Source organism: Pleurodeles waltl, chromosome 2_1, assembly GCF_031143425.1.
Source record: "Pleurodeles waltl isolate 20211129_DDA chromosome 2_1, aPleWal1.hap1.20221129, whole genome shotgun sequence".
NCBI lineage: Eukaryota > Metazoa > Chordata > Amphibia > Caudata > Salamandridae > Pleurodeles > Pleurodeles waltl.
Genome location: NC_090438.1, coordinates 877,506,892 through 877,533,157, shown reverse-complemented (window position 1 = coordinate 877,533,157; position 26,266 = coordinate 877,506,892).

Here is a 26,266-nt window from a genome sequence, read left to right as displayed (position 1 = left end):
CCACTATCTCCCACTGTGGCAAATAATAGTCTAGAAGAGCCAAATCTGGAGATAGTCCCAAATGAGTCCCAAAATGAGCCTTCCTTGTCGGTGCTTCCACTATCCCCTACAATCATTGTGAAAAAAAGCAGTCTAGGAGTGCAAAATGTAAAGACAATCTCGAATCAGTCTCATAAGTTGAGCACTGGGCATGCTCAACAGCCATCATTGACAGGAAGACAGAAGAAGAGACGCAAAGCCACAAACAAAACACTAGATGGAAAAACACTGGACGAACTTTCAATGAAACCAGTAACTTCCCAGACACACTGGAGCCTTATCCTATTTTTAAACAGAGATCAGCTGCTACTTTTACAATGGGTGCTTGCCTAGCTGGGGAAGATCTGTCAACCAACATTGAGCCTAAATTTCAAATCAACAACAATATGGTTGCTTTGCTTGCAAGAAGATCATAACCCTCTGCCAGTCAGCTCCGGGATGGAGGATCCCAACACAGAATTCAGTCAAGCACCCCCTACAGCAGGAGATAGGCCTGACAGAACAGCTGTTCCAAGGTTAACAAAGGGGCTGCCAGAAGCTGGAGGGGTGGTGCCTGTGATGGAATAAGAGTACAGGAGGAGTGCGGAAACAGCACAGGGGCATGGTGTCATGTCTGTGACAAATCCACTGGGCATGAAGGGTAAGAGTAGCATCATTGAAGGTAACCTGGACATAGAGCTAAATAATATGCCACTTGTCAACAACAGGGGCCTAGGTTTAAATCAACAAAGCGATAGTGATAATGTAATTCACCAGCATTTGATCTCTGAAGACACCAGATTGGAACCTCATGGGGCAAAGGGGATAGCATTGAGTGGGCCTCAAGCCACAGGAAGATCAGGGTTAGGCCAGGCGGGGGCTTGGAGCAGTGAGAATAGACGTCAACCTCAACTAGAATATAGCCCTGAGACAGACCACGAATACACTAGGTTATTGAATATAAAGCCTGCAAACTCTCAGGAAATTACAGATCAACCGACCATAATCTTTACTCCATTATATGCTTCCCAGGGGCCATGGGATATCCTCAATAGATCAAATATCCTACAACTATTACATTATATATCAGAATTTGAAAAGTTAATGTCGGAAGACCTACTAGTGGTGAATTTCAGCACTTTCGCATGGATTAGTCAGAACAAATCCACATTGACCATGTGGTCTGCAGAAAGTAATATTGATAGAAGTTTTGAATACGAAGGCCTCCTGGAAAACTGGGGTATAAAAATTACCAAGGCAGTTAATGAACAGTACCCACAAGTCTTAGCTGCTGGAAACCAAACAGCACATCTGGTGAGGAACAATTCCAGAGCCTTTAGAGGAACTCCGGTCATGAAACCATTATTTTTAGAGGAAAAAATAACCATACATTTGACAAGGAACACTGGTGAGCTCTACCTGGATGGGACTAGGAATTTACGTATGCTATACTCTGATGAGTTAAATGACTGTCATGGTATTCTGAGGGGATAAGGATGGGAATGGCTCCCTGCAGCCCTGTCTACAAAAACGAAGAAGTGTGTTTGGCGCTGAATGGCCTCCTATAAAATCTGAACTCAATGCGATCAAAATAATTAGCCAGAATGTGGCAGGCCTGGCTTCCCTAGTAACCGCCTCTAGCATTAAGAGCTTTTCAAATGAGGCAGATATTATGTGCTTCCAGGAAACATGGTCGGCAGGACCTCTGACCATAGAGGGCTTTACAACATTTCAGATGCCTGACTACAAAAAAAAAACAGTTTGGAAGATTCATCGGAGGTCTTGCTATATATGTTAAGTTAAATTTGGCTATTAAATTTACAATGTGGGTGAAATCTACAAGCAACATGCTATTGTTAACAACACATGGCTTAGCCTTATGCAAAAAAAGTGTCCCTGGAACAGTGATACACATATACATCAACCCCCACCAAGGAAAGAAACAGATGATGGCTAAATCTATACTGTTCCTACTGAAGGAGTTTGTTTATGAACATCCAGGTCATGAATATGCGTTGGCAGGTGACTTAACATTCACCACCTTGGTCAGGAACGGTGGCCTCTGCCGAGACCCAGTAAGATTGGCCATAAAATATTTCCTTAATGAACATGATCTTAAAACAACGGGTCATAGCAGCCTAGAAGCAGGTACATGCATTCCGACTTTTAGAAATATACCCACAATAGATTATGGCCCTCATTGCAACCCTGGCGGTCAGTGTTAAATCGGCGGTAATATCGCAAACAGGCCGGCGGAAAAAAAATGGGATTACGACTGTGGCGGAAACCGCCAACATAGACAGCCACTTTAACACTCTGACCGCCACGGCGTTACAAACAAACAGCGCGGCGGTAACCGCCACCAGACAGGCGGAAGACAATGTACCGCCCACCCTATCACAAGATGCCTATCCGCCACCTTTTCCGGGGCGGAACCAACGCGGACAAAAACATGGCGGAAACAGTACACAGAAGGGAAAACACTCATCTCTCCACACCCCACGAGGAACCAGGACGCCATGGAGCCCGAATTGCAGATACTGCCGATGCTGGTCTTCCTTCTCTTCTATCAGGAGATCCAACGACGGCGGCGACGACCACAGTGAGTACTGCTCCTACAATCCCCTATCCTGGGGAGTGCAAAGTCACAGTCTCTCAAGTCTCTCCAGTGGGTGGGTTGCCCACTGCTTTATCCTGGGGAGTGCAAAGCCACGGTCTCTCAAGTCTCTCCAATGGGTGGGTTGTCCACTGCTTTATCCTGGGGAGTGCAAAGCCACTGTCCCTCAAGTGGATGTCAGTCTCCACTGGTTCTGGAGGGGGCTTTGTACCCAGAGTGCTTAATCCTGCCAAGGCCTGAGGTAGTGGATGGCTTTTGCCACTGGTTCTGGAGGGGGCTTTGTGCCCAGAGTGCTTCATCCTGCCAAGGACTGAGGTAGTGGATGTATCGCTCCACTGGTTCTGGTGGGGGCTTTGTGCATAGAGTGCTTCATCCTGCCAAGGACTGGGGTAGTGGATGCCTTTCTCCACTGGTTCTGGAGGGGGCTTTGTGCCCAGAGTGCTTCATCCTGCCAAGGACTGAGGTAGTGGATGTATCTCTCCACTGGTTCTGGAGGGGGCTTTGTGCCCAGAGTGCTTCATCCTGCCAAGGACTGGGGTAGTGGATGCCTTTCTGCACTGGTTCTGGAGGGGGCCTGGTGACCAGAGTGCTCCACGTGAAGTGTGGCTGGTACAATTCCCTCCCCTGGGTGTGTGTGCCATGAGATTGCCGAGGTACAGGTAGCATGATACGCCATGGAGGCAGCGACATACCCCACACTGCTGTGGCTTCGCATTCCACCTGCAGTTGACAACAGTGATGACAGTAATGCTTCATGGAAGCTGCCCAGGGACCTGGAACTCACCACCAGCCTCGGACGATTGACCACTGGAGATGGTAGGCATGTCAGCGGTGGTGCTACTGTCTGAGGACGTCGCGGGCAGCTGGCAGTGCTTGCGGCGGTGTCTGTCATGGCGGTGCTTGCGGCGGTGTCTGTGGCGGCGGTGCTGGCTGCGGGGTCTGTGGCGGCGGTGCTGGTGACGGGGTCTGTGGCGGCGGGGCATGTGTCAGCACCTGCTGAGGGAGAAAGCAGGATGTATCCTGCAGCCTCGGATGGCTGCCCACCGGGTAAGAGGCTGGGGACTGTCGCAGCAGCTGTAGATGTGCCACAGGCAGTGCAGGAGGCGGTGCAGGTGGTGGTGCAGGTGGCAGTGTTCCCCGCCGTACAGGTTGGCGTGGATGAGGACAGAAGGTGTGACACTGGTCCTTCAGTCTGTGCCACCACGCCCTCTCCTGACCTGCCCTTCGGTTATTGGCCCTTCCCTACCTTTGATGGTGGCACAGTTGTCTTGCCACTATCCCCTTTCGTTTTCGCTGACCCCTTGGTGGGAGGTGTATTCGGCTTCTCCCTCTGGGATGTGGGCACCTTTTTCACCTTGGCAGGTGGCAGAATGTCCTTGCCCTAGCTACGTGGCACACTGGCAGCCCTGATGGTTGGCGCACTCCAGTTGCTGGCACCACTGTGCCTGGGGATGTGGTGGCTGAGGTGCTGGGCTGGGACCTGGAAAGCCTGGCCCTAAGGGAAGGACGGGGGGAGGTGAAGGGAAGACGTCAAGTTTTGACAGGAAAAGTTTTTTAGACACACTGGTTCGGGTAGATGGAGGGGGTTTGGGAGTGGAGGAAGAGGTAGTGGTTGTATGAGGTGTACTTCTGCTGAATTTGGGTGAAGGTGCATGGGCTGGAGGCTGTTGTGAGGTGGATGGCTGTTGGGTGGATGTGTGCCTGCATTTGTGTACTTTGGGAGGAGGGCTCACAGACAAACTGGGATAGGACACTGGGGATGTGTGAACGGTAGTGGGGGTGGAGAGTGCATGTGAGCTGTGTGTGGTGATGGGCGTGCTGGTGATGGAGGTAGTGGCTGAGGATGTAGTGCATGCAGGTGTGAGTGGAGACGAGACTGGGAGGGAGGAGGGAGACGTGGAGGAGGGGGACACAGTGGAGGAAGTGGATGTTGGTATGTGTGCATGGGTATGGTGCTTGTGTGAATGCCTGTGGGATGTGTGGTGCTTATGTTTGCCTGAGCCACTCTTGTGTGTTCATGTGTGTGCATGCTGGTCTGATGGTGTGCTTGGGATAGGCTGAGGTACAGGGGATTGGGTCTGGGTGGAGGAGTTGGAGGGGGGAGGCTGGACACAGGGACAATGGCTGCCATCAGTGCTGAGGCCAGAGCCTGAAATGCTCTCTGTTGGGCTGCCTGGCCAGAATGAATGCCCTCCAGATATGCATTGGTTTGTTGCAAATGCCTCTCAACACCCTGGATGGCATTCAGAATGGTAGACTGCCCAACAGTGAGGGATCTAAGGTGGCAATAGCCTCCTCACTGAGGGCAGCAGGGCTGACTGGGGCAGGGCCTGAGGTGCCTGGGGCGAAGGAGATGCCCACCCTCATGGCTGAGCGGGCACGGGACACACGCTGAGGAGCTGCTGGGAGCGCGGTGCTGGTAGGGGGGTGGCGGCTGTACCTGTTGATGCGGTGGGCACAGAGGTGCCCGCCACCGCAAGGGGGCTCCCATCACAGGAGGAGTCGCTGTCGCTGGTCTCTCCTCCTGTCCCCGCCGTTGAGCTCCCCTTGCCCTCCGTCCCACTGGTGCCTTCAGACTCCGTAGCTTCACACTCTAGGGCCAAGTGGATTGCAGCTCCCTCCTCCTCCGGTGCCAATGCTCCTCCTCTGCCTGATGATGCTATTGCACACAAGAACAGGGAGACCACAAAAAGGGGGGGGAAGACAGAAGAAAAACATGTTAAGTGCATGCAACATCACTACCATTGGTGGACACAACAGACAGTGAGCAGCTTCTGCACTATGCCCTGCACTTATAGTTCCTAGATTAATCACATGCCCATGGGGTACGAGGCCTAAGCCCAACTGCTGCACATCAGGAAGTCACAGGAGCCTGACTCGGTGTAGATGGCCCTAACCACTAGTGGGTTTGGGGTGCCACATAGCCTGCCTCACAAGGGACCTAGCAAACCAAGTTTGCCCTGGTCTAGGGGAACCCACTGGCCACCTCCCCCGCCCAGACACCTCGTAATGCACGCATAGTCAGCTGATTGAGAGTGTACTCACCTCCTTGTGGCTGCTGTGATGCCCTCAAGCGCCCATCCAACTCCGGATATGCCACCGCCAGGATCTAGAACATCAGGGTGGTCAAGGTGCGACGGGCACCCCTCCCACGTTGGAAGGCCATCCCCAGATGGGCCTCCGCCGTCTTCTTGCTCCAGCGGCACAGGTCCTCCCATCTTTTCTGGCAGTGGGTGCTCCGTCTGTGGTGGACCCTCAGGGTCTGGACGTCCTTGGCGATGGCACGCCAAATATCCTTCTTCTGGTGGCCGCTGACCTAGAGCAATGGTGCAGGGGGAAAGGAAATTACTTACCCGTCCGGACTGTCATACTCATTGCCCCCGTTCCCACCCTTACCCTGACGTACATACACTCACCATCCGCACATGCAGGCCTCAGCCCCCCCCAGGTATCTTCCATCCACACCACTCAAAACAGGCATTGTCCATGCAGCATGCTCACAGTGTACTCACCTGTTTGTCTGGATGATCCTACAGTTGCGTGTACTGGGGGAGGACCCCATCCACTAGTTTCTCCAACTCCTCCGAAGTGAAGGCAGGGGCCCTTTCCCCAGACACATGAGCCATCGTCGCTTCCAGACTAAGGTCACAGCAGCACTTGCAGTGTAGGTCCTCTCCTGTTGAAGGTCAGGTATCAAGTGAGTGAACAGACAGAAAATGGCGGTCACGTCCGCGGCGGTGTGTACCGTAGGGCCCAATGTTAACCAATGCAGAATTGCGCCGCGGTCTTCGACCGCCCACCGCGATGGTGTCCAACGCCAGGGCAGTTACCTCATATCCCCTTGTCCCACCTTACAGGTCAGGCAGCCGCCATTTCAGGGGCCACATGGCATTAATAATAACTGTGTCACACCTATGTAGGCCTGGAATACACACAGTTACAGGCACATTGCTGATTAATAAATTTGTGCAAATGACATTTTGGGATAACTCAGTGTTGGCTGACTCTCTGCTCGCTGTGAGATGGCGGCATCCTCCGGTGTACAGACCGCTGCTGGACCTGTCGACAATGGAAGAGAGACACATAATAGTCACATACAGACTTGATTGTGCAACAATCCAGGAACTGTGTGCCCAGTTGGAGCCCGACCTGATGTCAGCTATCTGCCATCCCACAGGAATACCCCCTCTAGTGCAGGTCCTGTGAGCACTCCATTTCCTAGCAAGTGGTTCTTTTCAAACAACAGTGGCCATTGCATCAGGGATGTCCCAGCCAATGTTCTCTAACGTGTTGTCTAGAGTGTTGTCTGCCCAGCTGAAACACATGGGCAGCTACATTGTGTTCCCTCAGGTGGATGATTTTCCCACAGTGAAAGGTGACTTCTATGCCCTGGGACATATGCCCAACATCATTGGTGCCATTGATGGGACACATGTGGCATCAGTTCCCCCCTGCAGGAGTGAACAGGTGTTCAGAAACAGGAAGTTGCTACCAGTCGATGAATGTGCAGAAGGTGTGTTTGGCAGACCAGTACATCTCCCATGTGAATGCCAGGTTTCCAGGCTCAGTGTATGATGCTCACATTTTGAGGAATAGCAGCATCCCTTATGTGATGGGGCAACTCCAGAGGCACTGTGTGTGGCTAATAGGTGAGGCCAAGGACCCAATACAGTGTGAATAGGTGTCTGGGTATGGGGTTGTCCCTACGGGTTAGTGTGTGTCTAACAGTTGTCCCTCAATATTTGCAGGTGACTCTGGTTACCCCAACCTGTCATGGCTACTGACCCCAGTGAGGAATCCCAGGACAAGGACAGAGGAACGCTACAATGAGGCACATGGGCGAACTAGGAGGGTGATCGAACGAACCTTCGGCCTCCTGAAGGCCAGATTCCGGTGCCTACATATGACAGGTGGTTCCCTCTACTACTCACCAAGGAAGGTGTGCCAGATAATCGTGGCCTGCTGTATACTGCACAACCTGGCTTTGCAACTGCAGGTGCCTTTTCTGCAGGAGGATGGTCCAGCTGGTGGTCCTGTGGCAGCTGTGGAGCATGTGGGCAGTGAAGAAGAGGAGGCAGAAGAAGAGGATATCGACAACCGAAACAACATAATCATGCAATACTTCCAGTGAGACACAGGTAAGAAAATGTAACTGCTTCTCACATCTCATACCGTTGTTTGAGCTAGCATAAGTCTGTCATTTTCACTCAGTGTATGGACCCTGACTTTTCACTTTGACTTTGTATTTCACAGATCTGGGTCCCACTTTGTGATCTCTGCTCTGTGAAGTGTGTTTATTCCTGTGCAAATAAGTATAGGGGGTTGTAAAATGGGCTGGGGTGATGGTGGAGGAATGTCCATGGCAGAGTCCATTCTATTTGTTTCACAGGTGCATTGTCCAAAGGGGCATAGGAAGGGGAGCAATGGCAGTTTAAGGATGGGCAGGGTGACATAGTGGGACAGAAGGGTTACATTCAGGGGGGTCTCATTTCCTGGCGGGGGTCTTGGCAATGTTCTCTGTCTTGTTCCTGGATCTCAGGGACCTTTTGTGTGGTGGTTCTCCATCTGCAGGGGGTGGGGTGCTGGTGTCCTGTTTTTCCTGTGGCAGTGCCTCCTGTCCACTAGCGCCGGCAGAGGTGGAGGGCTGTTCATCGTCCAGGCTAGTGTCAGGGGCCCCTTGTTGTGCCACTGTGTCCCTCCTGGTGTTGAGAAAGTCTGCCAGGGCCCCTGCAATGGTGACCAGGGTAGTGTTAATGGACGTCAAGTCCTCCCTGATCCCAAGGTAGTGTTCCTCCTGCAGCCGCTGAGTCTCCTGAAACGTGGCCAGTACCGTTGACATTGACTCCTGGGAATGATGGTAAGCTCCCATGATGTTGGAGAGTGCCTCGTGGAGAGTGGGTTCCCTGGGCCTGTCCTCCCCCTGTCGCACAGCAGTCCTCCCAGCTTCCCTGTTGTCCTGTGCCTCTGTCCCCTGAATCGTGTGCCCACTGCCACTGCCCCCAGGTCCCTGATCGTCCTGTGTTAGTGGGGTTGTCTGGGTTCCCTGTAGTGGTGGACACACTGCTGATTGACGTGTCCTGGGGACAGAGGGATGGGCCCACTGAGTGGGTACTGTGGTGGTGTTTCCTGAGGGGGAGGCTCTGTGGTGGCTTGTGACAGTGTCAGGGGAACTGTCTGTCCTGAGGTCCCTGATGGGTCGGGCTGGTCATCTTGATCCAGTTGTGCGGAGCTGCTGTCATCACTGTGGGTCTCTTCTGTGGGGGGACTGGCCATGTCTGGCACCTCCTATCCGGTGACGTTGGGTAGGGGTCGTGTAGGGGTGTAAAGGCATGATTATTGCATCTGTGTGTGCCATTGTGTGCAATGGGTGAGTGACTCTGTACTCCAGTGCTTGCATTCTTGGCTTTGTCCTTGTGTGATAGTTGGTTTGGAGTCTGTGTGGGTATCTGTAGTGGACATGCTTTGGTGATGGGTGTCCATGCATTGGTGTTACATGCAGGACTTGTTTTTGGGATGTGTGGGTTGGGTTGGTGGGGTATCTGTGGGTTGTTGGGGTGATGGGTGTGAGGGTAAGGGTGGGGTATGTGATGGCATGCAGGTAGGGTGGGGGATAAAGTATTAAAGATTTGCCTTATCAGAGTCCAGTCCTCCTGCTACTCCTACGAGGCCCTCAGGATGCAGTATTGCCAAGACTTGCTCCTCCCATGTTGTTAGTTGTGGGGGAGGAGGTGGGGTCCACCGCCAGTCCTCTGTACAGCAATCTGGTGTCTGGAGACCACGGAACGCACCTTCCCCCGTAGGTCGTTCCACCTCTTCCTGATGTCATCCCTAGTTCTTGGATGCTTTCCCACTGCATTGACCCTGTCGACAATTCTGCACCATAGCTCCATCTTCCTTGCAATGGAGGTGTGCCTCACCTGTGATCCTAATAGCTGTGGCTCTACCTGGACGATTTCCTCCACCATGACCTTGAGCTCCTCCTCAGAGAACCTGGGGTGTCGTTGAGGTGCCATGATGTGGTGTGGGTGATGTGTGAGGTGGTGTCTGTTGTGATGTGTGAGAGGATGAGTTGGTGTGTGTTGTTTGAGGTGCGTGGATGTTGTGTAAGTGATGGTGTTGTGTGTTTGTGGATGCTGGTGTTGTTTTAGGTAGTGGCCTGCTTTCAAATTTCTGGTAGTAGGGGTTTGTGGGTGATGTTGTTGTGTGCTTTATATTGAATTGGGTGTGTGGGTGTGGTGTGTGTGTATGTGTATCAGGCGTGCGTATTTCGATTTGTCCAATGTGGTTGGGTTTTGTAAGTGTGTGTGTATTTTGAGCATGGTGGTGTGTACCGCCAATGGATTACCGCGGTTGAAAGACCACTGCGTTGAATCGTGGGTCGTGATACTGTGGGCGTATTCCTGTTTGCGTGACGGTGGAGGTTTTGTTATCGTCAGTTTATCACTGACCTTTGGTGTGGGGGACTTGTGTGGGTGTCTGTATTATGGCGGAGTCCGAGCTGTGGGTCGTAATACCTGTAGCGGTATTCCGCGCCCACAGCGGTATGTTGGCGGTCTTCTGCACAGCGGTAAGCGGCATTTACTGCCAGGGTTGTAATGAGGGCCTATATCTTTCTAAGCCCTGCACTTCTGAGCAGGTGCTCAAGTCGAAAGGTGGTTCATAGAACTGAAAATGACCATATTCCGGTGGTAATAGAAGTTGATCTGGGGGCAATGAGACATGATCTGTATAAAGTTAGTGACCACCAACTCACCGAAGGCCCCTTAACAAAACATATTAAATGGTCTTCCCCCTGCAAAATAAAATATGAGTCATGGAAGCAGGCAAACGGCCTAATCAAATTCCACCAGGATGCAGGTCAAATAACTGATTAATGGGGGCATGTGCTCAAAAAATGTCAAGCTCATCTTTGCAACAGAACGCAGGCCGGTCATACTGGGGGCAAAAATAATAGGGTGGATAAGCAGTTAGTAACCAAGGAATGGTCACAGTATGAAAAGAGATGTCGGCAGGCCTAAAGGAACAAAACTCAGGAACAAAACTCAGGCTACAGACGCACCAAGGAAGTCGTCATGGAAAGATTACAAAAGAGCATTAGGGTGACAGAAGGTAAAAGAGACAGAAGAATGCTGGAAACGCTTGATAACATTGCTGCCGCCTAATAAAAGCAGAGAATTTTGGGATTACATCAGTACCTTACTCTATGCATCTGAAACCAGTACTATTAAGATCTCTGCCAGCAATTGAGAAAGGCACGGGGGAAATCTCTATGTGGACCCAAAATATGTAGGGGATCAAGATCTCACCGCTGGTTTCTATGAAATGGATGTGCTAGATGGTAAAACAGCTCCTGTTACCATTGAAACTGCAAACGATCCTTGGCAAAATGAGGCAGGATAGGGCTCCTGGTCCCAATGGCCTGTCAGGGAGCATATTTAGAGAAGATCAAGCATATTGGAATGGACCCCTGACCACTCTATTTAATGACTGCTTACACATTTCAGTGGTTCCGGTTGCTTGGAAGGGCTCAATACTTCAACCGATTTATAAAAAAGGGGGTACCACCTGCCCTGAAAACTATAGGCTAATAGCCTTATTGGACATAGATTGCAAAGCATATGCAAGAGTGCTGCTTCAAGAGTTAGAAGAATGGATCTCAGCAAATGGCATCATCACTTCATATCAAACAGGCTTTAGACCTAGCTCTTCTATGTTAGACAATGTCTTGGCACTCTCACATCTTTGGCAACAAGCACTGAAACCAACATTTCCTCCGCTCTTTGCATATTTTATTGATTATTGCGAGGCTTTCGATGGGGTGGTGCGGCACATCCTTTGGAAGAAATTAGCGTCTTGGGGGATACCAAGGAAACTGTTAGCCTCAGTAATGGCCTTATACTCTGACACTTGGGTGAGAATAAAAATGACAAAAACACGTGTGACCAGGAAGATTTTTACCAACAAAGGCCTAAAACAGGGCTGTGTTATCGCCCAACCCTCTTTGACTTTTACACAGCTGACCTGGATGCTGAGTAGCTCAGAGGAAATAAGTTTCCTCCAAGACTGGGGCAATCGGTACGCCCCATAATTCAACATGCAGACGATATGGTCTTGCTTGCCCAAACTTGGATTGGGCTCAAAAGGGGTCTTGACTTACTGCCTGGCTACAATGAAAGAAATGCCTTAAAAGCAAATGCAGACAAAATTAAAGTCCTGGTCTTCAGTCATCAGACAAAAAATCTCTATAGAATATGGAAACTTGGACCATTAAGCATAGAGATGAAAGATAAATATCACTATCTGGGAGTTTGGTTAACAAATACGGGGAGAATGGCACACCAGGCAGCGGTACTTACTTTTAAAGTAGTGAAAATCTCTCATGCATTAGCAAAACTCCATCAACAGCTTAAGGCACCTACATTGGAGCCATTAAGGAGGGTGATAAGAGCAAAATTGCCACCTGCAATTACCTATGGTCATTTGGCATTTCCGGGCAGATTGACAACCACATTAGAGAATGCCCAGATGAGAGCTTCCAAAAGGATTCTCAAGATCCCCAGACCAACAAGGCATGCAGGGATACGTCGGGACTTAGACATAATAATCATGGACTTAACGTGCAAAATGGATATGATAAAGCTTTATCAAAGTGTCTGCAAGGCAGAGGCAGGTAGCCTCAGAGGGGACTTGAAAGCAATTTTCAAAGACAAAACAAGTAGTTGGGCCATCTTTCTGACACAGGATGAGGAACAGTTCAACATGGCCCGTCCTATTCTACAGACCCTGCCATCACAAAAGTGGTACTGAAGAAAAATGGAAAGAGCTTGGCGCGCAATCATCCAGAGACAAAGATATCTCAACAGTCAGGGGCATCTGTGGAGACAATGACTTGCTTGAATCTTACATAACGACCAAAGGTCAGCCCTACTTTAAAGCACCCTTAGTAGAGCAAGTGTTCCAGAACATTCGGCAGATGTGCCTTTTAACTTTTTCTGCCTGAGAATACCAATGGAAGTAGAAGATGGCACAAAGGCACGTGAATGAATGCACACTTTGTAAATACCATACTGAAACTATAATACATCTTGTATTTTGCTGCCCATGCTTGGCGTCAGAAAGACGCCTACTTCTAAAACCTCTGTTCGTGAAACAGGGGGTGAAAACATGTAATGAAGCATTAAGACTCATATTAATTGCAGTAGCCCCCATGGAACTAGCCTGTTTTGTGATTTTTTTTTAAAGCTGTGTCCAGCCTTACATCAGGCAATGAGTCAAATTAGCATGGGTATTCACAGAGGGAGGGGGGCCTATAAAGAAACGGCTCTGACGAAATGGCTCCTGCCACCTAAGCTACACCTCATTTCTACTTAACGGCCCTGGACAAAGAGCTGAGAGAGGTAATCTATGCATAGCAGCTTCGGGCCCATGGTCGCTGGCTTCTGTTCTCCTTCAGCACGATCTGAGTGGCAGTGTTGAGTTTATATTGTTTCCTACATTTGATTGATATAGTTCATCGATTTGTGAGGTCAATAGCTATCTTGCAAGCTCTATTGAGTCTAGCAAGGCTCTGTGGTATGTAGGTATGGCCCATGGTATGTATTTTTGTATATCTATTTTTAAAAGCTGAGATGGCCTCGGGAACGTTGGATATGGTGTTGGGTCAATTATTGAACAATTAGTTGGTGCCCGCAGAGGTAGGCATAATGGGCGCTTATCTTGTGCAATAGCTTGTGTTTTGTTTCCAGGGTTGGATTCTCTTGTTGGCATTTATTGTATTTTAGATAGAAGGTTTTATGATTATGCACCCTTATAGGTGCTAGGTGGGAGTATACTGTGCTAGAGCTTTAGCATATGAAGTGTGTTTCTTGCTGTTGTTTTTATGCTTTCTTTTTAATGTATTTTAATCTGCTACAATGATTTTAATTAATCATGCAATAAAGATTCATTCAATCATTCACTGTGGAGTATTATATTATCAAAACCAGAAAAATCTAAATATCCATTGATATTACAAGTCACTTTGGGGTCCTTTATGTCCTGATGAGGTGCTAAATCTGGGAATGAATATAGTCAAAATATTAAAGGCGGAATGAACACTAACAATTGCTAACCTGCTAAGACATCACCTCCAAGCCTATGAAGATTCAGTCTCACATTTTTCTCAGAAGATGTTAATTAGTTCCTGGAATATTACAGGGATTGTAAGGCATTTAAAATTCATGGTAAGGATTTAATACAATGTTTAAATAAAAAATTCAAGTGATTGTGAACTCTTTGTGCCTCCCTTCGAGCAGGTTGGCAACATTAGCTCACAATAGGAATAATTTGAACAGTTTTGTAATCAACACAAAAAACGATTGTTTATTGGCACCTTCTGTGAAGCCTGCAGTCTACTTGTGCTTTAGACGGCTCCCAACCATCACACATATGACACAGGAAATCCCTCTGGTGCCAGCACTAGAGGAATTTCAAGCTCAAAGAAAGAAACAGCTACCCCAGCTCCTGAAGCTGTTTAGTTCTTTTTAGTGAAATGACAATTAGTGTGCATGGCGTGCTGATGTCATTTAGCTGGGTGGGGTATGTCTTTGCCTCCGTGGCGTATCATGCTACCTGTTCCCAGGCAATCTCATGGCACACCCATGTGAGGGAATGGGACCAGCCACTCTGCATGTGATGCACTCTGGGCACAATGCCCCCTCCAGAACCAGTGGAGATTCACATCCACTTCCTAAGTCCTTGGCAGGATGAAGCACTCTGGGAACAATGCCCCCTCCAGAACAAGTGGAGATTTACATCCACTTCCTCAGTCCTTGGCAGGATGAAGCACTCTGGGCACCAAGCCCCCTCCAGAACCAGTGGAGATTCACATCCACTTCCTCAGTCCTTGGCAGGATGAAGCACTCTGGGCACAATGCCCCCTCCAGAACCAGTGGAGATTCACATCCACTACCCCAGTTCTTGGCAGGATGAAGCATTCTGGGCACAAAGCCCCCTCCAGAACCTGTGGAGATTCACATCCACTTCCTCAGTTCTTGGCAAGATGAAGCACTCTGGGTAAATCATTAGGGGCCACATGTAGCAAAGTTCCAAATTGTGACTTGCAAATTGCAAGTCAGAGCGACTCGCAATTTGTGAGTCGCAAATCCGAATGTAGGGTAGTGTCCTTGACACTAATTGAGACTCGCAAGGGGGTCGCAAATGCCCACCTCATTAATATTCATGAGGTAGGTCGCAATTTGCAACCCCCATAGGAATGGCGGCCCTCACAAGGATGATGGCCTGCTGGAGACAACAGACCACCATGTCTGTGACTGCTTTTCAAAAAAGCATTTTTTTTTGGTAATACAGCCCGTTTTCCTTAAAGGAAAACAAGATGCATTACAAAAACAAAAAATGAAACGTTTTTGTTTCATTTTTTCAGAGCAGGTAGTGGCCCGTAGGACCACTGCCTGCTCTGGAAAAAAAAATTCCGGGACATTCAGAAAGGAGAAGAGGTCCCAGGGGATCCCCTTCCCACTAGCGAATGTGTTCCCACCAGTGTACCACTGGTGGTAACTGTGATTGCTTTGCGACCGCGTTCGCGGTCACAAAACAATCCTACATCGCACTGAGAGTCAAAATTAGGAAGGGAACACCCCTTCCTAATTGCAAGTCGCAAACCCGTTTTGCGATTCTGTAACAATGTTACCGAATCACAAAACTGGGTTTGTGCATCGGGAAGTGCTTTTTGCATGTCATAAACAACCAGATTCACTGTTTGCGAGGTGCAAAAAGCTTTGTACATGTGGCCTAAAGTGTTTTATGCACTCTGCATAATCTGTTCTGCCAAAATTCAAGAATTCTAACACAGATTGCAATATTTTGATGATATTTGGTGGTTGTAATTGTGCACACATCTCTAGGAGGTGGCTGCCAGACTATTCCACTCATTTAAAAGATTGTATCCCAAGCATTGAGCACTGAGAAAAGCAAATCTTGTTTTCTTAAAGTTAAGTTTGTAGCCTTGTTCGGCAAATCCAAATACAATGCAATCCACCCTAGCTAAATGTGTATTGAGGTTATCATCTGTTAGATAAATGTAATCTACATACAAAAAATGCCTTAGGATCAATATCATGCAATATTGGTGTTGCATGGACTGAGAGCAATACAGTACTGTTCTTATACCCTTGAGGGAGTCAACAAAATCGGCCTTATAAGCTTTGCGTGAAAAAAATGGTTAGATACCTGCTTTCAGGCACTTTATTTTGGAGAAAATAACATTGGACATATCCAAATTTGTTTTGTATTCTTTACAGACAATGTTGTTCATTAAAAATGTGCTATGCGACTTTCATATTTCAAATGTGTGTGTGTGGTTGTTTAAATGCCTTAATTAAAGACTATTCTATATAAATGGTCTAGCTTGGCTAAGGGGAACAAAGGGTTGTTTTTTGGAATTACACAGGGTTCAATTACTACCTCATACTCAACTTGTGAGAGAATTTTCCTCATAGGGGTTTTTGCATCATCTTTTATTGGGTACTGTGAATGTAGTTGTGGGCTGGACTGTATAGGTATAACACTGTAGGGAGATTCCTGATCCAAGTCTACATGGTTGTGGTACAGTGCCTGTGCCAGGGCCCAATCTGCATCACAGGCTTCTTTTTCTGGATCTTGAACTAGGACTGAAAAAGGTTGCAAAATTACAGCTTTCCATTTTGGGAGCCTTCTGCCAAACAGTGGCAACCAATCGTTTTCTGCCAGAAGAATATCAGAACTGAGCATAACATGTGTCCCAAAGTATTAGTTGAATTGTGTGCATTATATCTCCCTCAACTTTGATTTTTAATTTCTAGACACGATCGGGAGGGGTGACCCGCCTGTCCGGGGTTTTCACTTCAATGTAGTGATTAATTCCTTTCACATCCAGAAACTCCTGAAGATTCTGATGAACTAGTGTGTCCTCTTCTGCACTTTCTAGTAAAGCCATTGTCCACATCATGTTCTGCAGAAATGTCCTCAATATGTGTGGCATGCTTAATTGAAATCCCCACAAACTTCTTCTTTTTAAACCAGGGTTTTATTGTGGCAGTTTCTCTTCCTTTTTAATTGCGACGTCAGAAGAGAGTTGTGAGTCCTTACTTAGTTTCACATATTCTTTCCTATGTTCTGACCAGCAACCTCTCTCAGTTCATTTGTCGCATGAGTCCTTAAAGGAACAAGAAGGGAGTGTATCAGTTTACTGATACCTGTCAGGTTGTTTCAAGTTGTCATAAATTCTTAAGTTATGTCTTTTCTCTGCGGTCTCCAAATGCACAGATACTTCTTATTGTTTTACCTTACCTTTATTAGTTTTGGTTTGTTCCAGTGTTTTTAAGCAGAATCCTATGCTTGCGTGTTACTATCCTTTTCAGAGTTCCCCTTTAGTTTTCATTTATTTTTCTGGACCCAAAATTATGCCAACCTATACTAGTATCAGTCTTAGAATTTTGTTTTACAAGCTCAGGTTTCTGGTTTATTTGAGGAACTTGTGTGAGCTGCTGGCATACGGCGAGTGCTGTTTCTTCCCATTTAATATTTCCTAAAGTAATTGAGGAGACTGTGGCAAAATTGCTTATTAGTTGATCCCAAATCTAGGGCAGAGGCGACCCTGTGTTTATTTGGAATTTGTTTGAACACCTCCAGAAGATTCAACAGAGATGGAGCACCATGTGTCCTGGTATATGCTGCAGCAAATATTGAACCCAAGTGGCACAGTCATCGACTTAGGGAACAATTCCAAATTGCAAGCATGGGGAAACACTGCTTCCAGCTGGTTTGTTTTTTGTGCAATCCATAATAGAATTTCCTCACATCTGGTGAGAATCTTACCAATAATATAATTAATTGTTACCAGATTTATCCCTGATGTAGACAGTTGTTGGACAGCTTTAGCAGCTGTCACTAGGACAGCATTCAGAGTTTGCATAAGGAATTGCATTTAAAATCTGTATAGGCTTACTAGGTTATTATATAAGGGACATAAATCCATTGCCTCTAGGTTTTGTACATTTGGATATAGCGTATATGTAGTCAATACTTGTCATGTTAGTCCTTCATTGCTGAGGGGAACTAATCTAACGTGCGCTGCAAAGTGTTGGAGGGTGCCTTGGAACCAATTTTGGTGTTTTTGATATGATAGTGGGATTTCTAAATAGTTGTATTCTCTGTATTGTTGCAGAGAGTTTGCTACTGGATATGTAGAAAGTGTATTTGAATTATCATCCACTGCTGAAAAAGCAACCCATGAATTAAATCTTTCTATTTTGTACACATTGTGGGCCTCTATAACATCTCCACCCTCATTCTGTAGGCTATTTTCTAGTGAGTGTTGTGTGAAAGCATGTCTAAAATTTACTGGAATTACTACTGGCTGTGCCATTGTTAAATAGACTTTTCAAATATATTAACACTAAATGGGTTATCCTTTTAAAGTTCAAGCCTAAACAACCTACAGTCAAGTATAGGTGCTGTAGGAAGCTGTAGGAAGCTGGCTCCTTATACACTATACCAAAATAAGGTACAGAGCTGGCAGATCAGCGCAGGGATTATGCTAGAATAGGTCTTGGCAATAATGGTTGGCAGCTCACCTTTTTTATCCTGTGCAGGAACATCCTGGAGCTGCTGGCATACTGTCAATGCTACTGCTTCCCCTTTAAGATTACTTAATATTATTAAGGATACTGGGGCAAAATAGCGCATTATTTGCATCCCTAAATCCTAGGCCAGGGCAGTCCCATATTCATTTTGTATTTCTTTTAACACTGGCTGAAAATTTGCAACTGTTGTTTTACCATGTGCTGTAGTGTACAGTACAGCAAATACTGCACCCCAAGTGGCACAGTGGTCCACTGAGGCAACCATCCCAAATGGCAAGCTCCTTGTGAGATTTGTAATTTTATCTTTGGGTCCTATATGGGGAACTAGTGCCTCCACAGTGCTTACTTTTTGTGATTACCAAAAACGAATATCTTCAAATGTGGTGGGTACTTTACCCATAATTAAATGCACAGTAGCAGGATTAATGGCAAATGTGGCCACAAGTGGTTGTGCTGGGGCAGCCCTCGCTGGGGTGATGTTTAAAGTCTGCATTACAAACTGTATTAAATATCTATATATTTCCATTGTGTTAGTGCATAGGTGACATACTTCTGCTACCAGCATTGTACCTGCATTTGGATGTGGTGTATATGTGGCCAATTCTGCCCATGTAAGACTCTCATTAATTAGAAGACCTAATCTAGCATTCTGATCCCACACCGTGTGACAACTGTCGGCCTAACCCTTTCGGCTAGCTAGCAGCATCTCACAAGTACCCAAGAGTAAAGGTGATTTGTGGCAGCCCTTTCACATGATACTCTAAAACTCCTCAGGGAAGTTGTGGTGGAACAGATCATACCCCTTTCTTGCAGTTATACACATCTCATACATGCAAAGACAAACAGAAGCAATATTTGGTTCAATATATTTATTGAAGCAACTGCATTCTATGTACAAAGGCTTTGTAGGAGGCTGGCCTGGTTTGTAGTGGGTACCTTGGATACTTACACCTTACACCAGATCCAATTACCCCTTATTAGTGAAATGTAGTAGTGTTCTAGCAACTTAAGCTGATAGAGGTAGCTATAGCAGAGCAGCTTAGGCTGAACTAGGAGACATGCAAAGCTCCTCCAATACCACTTAGAGTTACACAGTACTTGTACACAAGTAAAGACAATACTCAGTGTTACCAAAAATAAAGGTAGTTTATTTAGTTTACACAAGGGCAAAAATATCTTAGAGGCAATACTCCTTCTGGAGGTAAGTATTATACACAATATATACACTGGACACCAAAATAAGGTAAGTAATTAGACATAGAATAGTGCAAATAGTAAGAAATGCTATAGAATGCAATGGGAGAAAATAGGTCTAGGGGCAACAAAAACCATGTAATAAGAAAGTGGAATGCAGATCACAAATTATCCCCTAGACAAGTGTAGTGTGCAGAATCGCTGGGAAAGTAAGAATACAGTAAAGTTAAATAAATTACCCTACCCCAGAAAAGCAGGAGTAAAGCACTGCAAGGTTCCTTAGGACACACTACATGTCGTGATTAGAGTTATTGCAAGAACCAAGCAAGACTGCAAACAACAAATGTTGGATTCCTGGACCTGAAGACCTGCAAAGGAAGGAGACCAAGTCCAGAAGTCGAAAGAAGTTCCAGGAAGGACAGGAGCCCCTGCCATCCATAAGAGAGTTGAAAAGAAGAGTCCCTAGTTGGACAAAGACTGTAGAAATGCACCCAAGGAAGATGTCAGCGGGTTCCTGCATGATGCACTGGATGTCCCACAGAGAGAAGTTGGAGGCAGGCGAGTTGTGGCACTGGATTCCTCTAACAAGCCTTGGTTCTGGCAAAGTCATGCTTTGCATCAAAGTGGCACTATCTGGACCCCGGAGGGACTGGGGGGCCTAAACGCTGTGTGAAGAGGAAGAGGGGGACTCCTCTCAGCACTTTAGAGAGTCCTCAGAATACCAGATAGCACCCATGGGAGTCCCAGGACACGGGGACAAAGGAGATGCAAATTGCAGTTGGTGCAGCACTACAAAGGAGGGGCCCATGCCGCCGGAGAACAACTCAGCGAGTTAAGCACTACAGGATAGAGTGATTGGGACCGTGGCCAGGCTGTGCATGAAGGAATTTTGCAAAGAGTGCACAGAGGCCTTGGGGTGAAGAAGCCGCAGTGCACAGGGGTACTGTCGTTCTCAGGGAAGGCTAGGTCTTCCCTCCTCCAAATTCGGACAGCAGGACCTCAGGACAGTCTGTGTCGAAGGGATCCACCACATGTGTTCCAAGGAGCATGCTCGTCGCCAGGAGAGAATTCCAAGAGAACCAGTCATCGACTCAGAAGGAGCCTGCATGAGCAGGGAAGGGACTCCTTCAATCCACAGGAGATTTCTTCTGTCCTTTTGGTGCAGGGTGAAGACAGGGAGTCCCCAGAGCGTGCACAATGTGGAAACTTTTTCAGTTGCTGGCTGGAGCTGAAGTTGCAGAGGAAAAGTAGCCCTTCTGGATACTTTGCTTCTGTTACAGTGGTTCCTGGAGCAGTCTGCGGTCAATCCGCGGTCAGAGGATGAAGAAGTAGTTGCAGAAGATTCTTGATGGAAACATGCAAGCAGAATTTGAAGAGAACCCATAGGATAGACCCTAAATAGTCCTGAGAAGGGGATTGGCTACTTTATCCAGTATAGACCTATCAGGAGGGGTCTCTAATGTCACCTGCTGGCACTGGCAACTCAGAGGCCTCCAGAGTGTCCCCACGCCTTTGAAAACAAGATGGCTGAAGTCTGGGACACACTGGAGGAGCTCTGGGCACCACCCCTTTCCTTTGTCCAGTTTCACGCCAGAGCAGGGACTGGGGGTCCTTGAACCGCTGTAGACTGGCTTATGCAAGGAGGGCACCATCTTTGCCCTTCAAAGAATTTCCAGGGACTTGAGGAGGCTACCCCTCCCAAGACTGTAATACTTATTTCCACAGGGAGAGGGTGTAACACCATGCTCCCAAAGGAAATGCTTTGTTCTGCCTTCCTGGGACTGAGCTGCTCAGACCCCATGAAAGCAGAACCCTGTCTTTGAGGTGGCAGCAGCTGTAGCTGCATTGCAAGCCTCAGAGAGCTGGTTTGGCAGTAGTGGGGGTCCATGGTGGAGCACCCAGGATGCATGGAATTGGCTCCCCAATACCATATTTGGAATGGGGGGACCAATCCATGATCTTAGACACCTTACATGGCCATATTCGGAGTTACCATTTTGAAGCTACATGTAAATATTGACGTATATGTAGTGCATGCGTGTAATGGTGTCCCCGCCCTGAACTTTGTGGGTTCACCTTTGCTAGTGCAAGGCTGCCCTCACACTTAGTAACTTTGCACCTAACCTTCAGTAAATGAAGGTTAGACATATAGGTGACTTTTAAGTTACTTAAGTGCAGTGAATATGGCTGTGAAATAGTGTGTGTACTATTTCATGCAGGCTGCAATGGCAGGCCTGAGGAAACGTTTGTCTAAGTTCCCTATGGATGACAAAAGAAGAGCTGCAGCCCATAAGGATCTCCTGGATCCCCAATGCCATGGGCACCTAAGTACCATATATTAGGGAGTTATAAAAAGGGTCCAGTGTGCCAATTGGAATTGGTAAATTAAGTCACTAGCCTATAGTGACAAATTTAAAAGCAGAGAGAGCATAAACACTGAGGTTCTGGTTAGCAGAGCCTCAGTGACACAGGTAAGCACTATACACAAACACACACATTAGGCCATAAACTATGAGCACTGGGGTCCTGACCAGCAGGAACCTAGTGAGACAGGCAAAAACATACTGACATACAGGTAAAAAGGGGTGGTAAAATGCCAAGAAAGATGGTACTTCCCTACGTGCTTGAATTGAGATTATTAGGGCAATGAAACTCAACATTCAGGGGTGACCAGTAAAGTGACCAGTAAAGTGAAACAAAGAAAAAGTCCCACCATACTGTCACAATAGTGCTTCTAATCTTCCTACATGCACTACTAGGATTTTACATAAGAGCAATAGCAGTATTATTCCCAATCTGCCCATTTAGTCCCCGGAAAGAAACCCAATCCCCATGCCTCTACTATAGGTAAAGAAGAGGTATGTTTGCCTGCAGGGAGTCCTCCCACATCGCTGAAGAGAAGGTGCAGAGTTTCAGCAGAAATTGTGATGACAACATGCAGCATGAGATGAGATGGCAAGCTGGCTGGAATGTCCCCTCTAAGATGGTGGGGGCAGTGTGGTGTTTTATAATAGAACATCTGATGTTCCAAGATAACATGCATGATAAAGCGTATCGTCTGTTTAGGGTAGACATCATACACTTTGTATTGGCAATATCCAGTAAACTACAATGTGCAGCCTTGGGCTGAGCACAGGATGCAAATGCCATTAAAAGAAATGAATAACAAATTCTGCGTGAAAGAGAAACTGATTAAAAAAAAAAAACATCTCCACTAAATGAATCTTGTGTTAAAATAATAAGAGAAATAAAATAAAATGCAGCTAGATGAAAGCGCACAGGCCGCAGGACCGGAGATAAAATATTGTGCCCATTTCAAGGACAAAATAACCACACACCACTTGTGTTTGCCAGCCCGGGTGTCAGTTTCTGTCTCTGAGACATAGCATTACATCAGTGGTGCTACCAAATGAGGCACAGCGCAGAGGACATTCCGGTCATGGCCATCCTGGGATGGTTTCTTCTGATGGAGAGCTTCGCTGGTGCTTTTTTTCAGCCTCCTGAGATGATTGCCATCTGCATTACAGGCAGACCACGGCTGTTTGATTTTTGTGTGAAGATTGGGGAGGGTCCTTCAGATTGGGCTAGGCAGAGTGTTAACCCCACAATGCTCTCAGATTTAGACATTGGGATTTGGTAGGAACACCTTGGCGCTCTAGCAAAACATAATATGGTGCGGTTGTTTATCTTCTTCACTCTTGCTGCCATCTTGGTGACTGTGTTTTGTTTCATCTACCTAATATTTACAGCACATACTTTTTTAACTCAAATGCAATTACTTCACTAAATGCATTGAAATCCATTTTTCATCTTGATTTTCACATTGGTGTGTGTGAGTAACTGAGAGAAAGGGGTACAATCTGTTTCCATGACTTCCCTGAGGAGTCAGAGTGTCATGTTTAGGTTGCTGTAATCACCTTTTTACCCGACAGGTTTGGTGATAATGGATTTCAATGCATTTAGTGAAGTAATCACATTTAACTATAATAGTGAGGCACTGTGAGTAAGCCAGGAGTTAGGTCGACAGCTGCCAAGAGTTGGGGTGCACTTAGTCTTCCGCAATCGGTAGTACTGCATCCTAAACATGCAGTCCCATTACCAAAATACAAATCACATGGCATGGCGCCACCAACCTTTAAGATCAGTTCCTTATTTAACCGATCTCCTAAGTCACTCTCTCTGATATGCCAAAGGTGCCCTATACATTTTTTTAAATGGAGAAATCTCATCCTCTTCACCTGTAGGAAAGTGCCCCTTTTTGGCACGGTCACCACTCCACTTTTTGCCTGATAGCTGACAGAGAGTGTGTTGGGATCCTGATACCAGGCCCCAGCACCTATGTTCTTTCCCTAAATAGTACCATTGCTTCCACAACTGGCACACCACTGGCACACAGTCAAGTCCCTTATAATGGGTACCAGTAGTACCAAAGGCCCTGTGGTCAGAAAGGATCCCCAAGGGTTGCTGCATATATAATGCCACCCGATGGGACCCCTCAACAAACCTACAACACTGCCATTGCAGATTGTGTGTGTTAGTTGGGAAAAAGGTATAATCCACATGGCATCCCTCTCTGGGTGTCATGCCCACAAACCACTGCCTATATCATAGGTAAGCCACTCCTATAATAGGATACATCCCTAGGTCAGGGTGCACTATTCAACTTGCATAGCTGCATGAGCAATATGCCCCTTTAGTGTCTAAGTCCATTCTAACACCCTGTAAGTGCAGTGTAACCACATTGAGTATATATGCTGGGAGTTTGCCGTTACAAACACCACAGCTCCATGATGGCTTCACTAAATGCTGGGAAGTTTGGTATCAAACTTCTCAGCTCAATAAACCCACACTGATGACAGTGTCGGATTTATTGAAAAATGCACACAAGGGACATTTTGGAGCTGCCCTGTGTATTTCACCTAATTCTAGTGTGAGGCTGACTGGTCTGTGACAGCCTGCCACTAACAGACAAGTTTCTGCCCCATTGGGTGAAAGCATTTGTGCTCTCAGGGGCCCTGGACAAAGCCTGCTCTGGGTGGAGGTGCTTCACATCTCCCCTATGCAGCAACACTTGGCAGTGAGCCTCAGAGGCTCCTGCTTTTTCTTCTGCTGCCTCGGGGGGCTCCAGGTAGTGGAGATGCCTGCCCCCCGGACCAGTCCCACTTTTGTGGCAGGTCGATGAAAAAGTTAGCAAAAACCGGGAGGAGAGTCTACCCCAGCTGGGACCAGTCCTACGGTGCCCAGACCTGAGGTGAACCTCTCCTGGTAGAATCCTCCATCTTGTTTTGGAGGATGTTAGCCAATTGAGTTAGTAATGTGCCCCCTCCCCAAAGGGAGTGGGCACAGAAAGGGTGTAGCCACCCTCAGGGTCAGTAGCCATTGGCTACTGCCCTCTGATGTCTGTAACAGCCTCGCCCCACGAGCCTGTCTGCAGCTTCAAGATTCCTGCTACTAAAAGGCTACACATCCTACAGAACCAGCGACTTCTCCAAACCCCAAGAGGACTACCAGCCTACCCAAGGACCAAAATCTCTCAAGGACAGCCTCCCTGTAGACAAAGAACCCTCCAAGAAAGATCCCAGACCTTCCCAGATGCGCTAGTCCTGCCCACTCTGCACCCGATGCCCACAGCCCGAATCCAGGAGGGCCATTGCTCCAGGTCCCAGGCAATTCCAACCTCAAGTCCATACTGGGATGACCCCTCTTGACCAACACAACAATGGCTGCAGCCTAAATCCAGAGGACCCCCCTGAACAGTACCGGCTCCGGTGCAGGTTTCCCGACGCTTAACGGTACCCCTGCCCCCTGGCCTTGTAAAACCCAACAATGTCTAATGGGCTCTCTACTTATGTGTCAAGGCATTGGTTTTATTCAACCGACTCACTGGACCAAGTCTGCAGCATCTTTGTGACCCCCGGGGGTTCCTCGATTGAAAAGCATTGGGTGCCCTAAACTGTGTTTGCACCCTGCACCTGGCCTTCCCCGTACAGCTGAGGGTGACTGTTTGTTGCTGACCTGTACCTCCCCCTGTGCTGATCTAAACCCCCAGGTCTGTGTCCTGAAGTCATGGGTACTTACCTTTAAGCTGTTTCTTTCCAAGGTCCATATTTATACTTTTTGACACAAAACATTGCAAACGCAGTTTTGTGTCAAAAAGTATAGCACCTGCTTGCATCATTCCAGAGGGCCAGCCAGGTGACAAATTTATGGAATGCCACAAGCCGGCGCCAAAGGTGGGTAGCGTGAAAAAACATTACATTAGCTGGGTGGGGGTGCGGTATGGGAGAACAGGGTTTTTCACCCAAAAATGATGTTAGGCTGGTTAGAGGCAAAAAAATGCCTCTTATCAGCCTAGCTTCATTTTCTGACGCAAAACCATCCATACCACGTGACTCCTATCTTAGAAAAGACAGGAGTCATGCCCATCACCCGAATGGCCAGCACAAGTGACCAGTGTTCCCTGGGCATGGCCATTGCACCCTGTGCCATGCAGGGGGCCCCAAGTTGGGTTGCCATAGCACTTTAATAAAAAAAAATATACTTACCTATACTTACCCTGCTTACCTGGGATGGAGTCCCCCATCCTCCGGTGTCCCTCTGGTGTGGGTGGGGGTGTTCCTGGGGCTTGAAGAGGGCACCCGTAGACCCATTCCATAGTGTTCAACATTGGAAATGGGTTCACAGGTGCCCTAACGCCCGGTCTGACCCAGGCACTAAATAATGGTGCAAAGTAAGCTTTGCACCATTATTTACCCCCTCCTCCCACACGTGCATCATTTTAGCACGCAGGATAAATATCGGGCTATGGGGTTAGCAC